Source organism: Temnothorax curvispinosus, unplaced genomic scaffold (genome assembly GCF_003070985.1).
Source record: "Temnothorax curvispinosus isolate PA1 unplaced genomic scaffold, ASM307098v1 QBEX01008774.1, whole genome shotgun sequence".
Classification (NCBI taxonomy): domain Eukaryota; kingdom Metazoa; phylum Arthropoda; class Insecta; order Hymenoptera; family Formicidae; genus Temnothorax; species Temnothorax curvispinosus.
In genome coordinates, this window is record NW_020218554.1 from 18,992 (window position 1) to 20,117 (window position 1,126).

Sequence of the window (1,126 nt, forward strand, 5' to 3'; positions counted from 1 at the left end):
GGGAAGGAGAAAGAGAGGGAGAAGGTGAGGGAAGGAAAGGGAGAGAGGAAGAGAGAGATAGGGAAAAGGAGGGAAGGAAGGCAGAGGGAGGGAGAGGGTGGCAGAGGGAGGCAGAGGGAGGCAGAGGAAAAGGAAAGGAAGAAGGGAGAGAGAGAGAAAGAGTGGGAAAAAAGGAGAGAGAGAGAGAGAGAGAGAGAGAGAGAGAGAGAGAGAGAGAGAGAGAGAGAGAGAGAGAGGGGATATAGAGAAGGCAGAAGGAGAGAGGGAGAGAGAAGGGGGAGAGGGAGAGCGAGAGAGAGAGAGAATTAGTGAGAATAAGAAAAATGACTGTAAAATGCGAAAAGAGTCAAAATTAGGACGACAGGATATGAATTTAAGGGAATAGATGAGGATAAAATTGAATAATAGGATATGAACAAAAATCAGAGAAGATAAAAAAAAATGAGAGAAATAAAGAGAAGACAATAAGCGAAAATGAATGAGTGAGAACAAGTAAGAATAAAGAAGAATGAGAGAAGATAACGCAATAAAATTAGAAAAATGATGCAGAATGGATGAGAATGAAGGAAACTATATGAAGATAGTGGGAGGAGACTACATGAAGATAGTGGTGAAAGAACGTAACTGAGAGTGAATCAAACAAAATAAAATAATATGAGATAGAATGAAGTAGAATGAGTAAGAATGAAAAAGATTGAAAAAGTACAAGGGAGTCTGAAAAATAAAATAATATGTGATTAATTAATAAGGGAGAGAGAGGGACTCCCGGTGTAGGAGTGGAAGCGGGTGGTTAGCGAGCGCGATAGAGCGAAAAATAAGGCGTAGAGTGAGATTAGGAGTAGCAGCAAAGAGGAGAGTAGTGATGGGGGGAAGGGAGAGGTGGCGACGGCGGTGGAAGTGGTGACGAGAAGCAAGGAAAAATAGGAGAGGAGATATTAGGTAGTAACGGTGTGTGGTCAGAAAAAAGTTAGGGACACCTTAGTGAAATGGCAGGCGGTTGAGAGGTGGTGACATCGCAGGTGAAGAGTAAGAAAGGCTGAGAGAACAGGTGATGACTCGGAGAGAGAAGGGGAAAGAGTAGGGCGGCGGTAGATTTGAAGCAAGATAGCGAGAGAAGGAGACGATA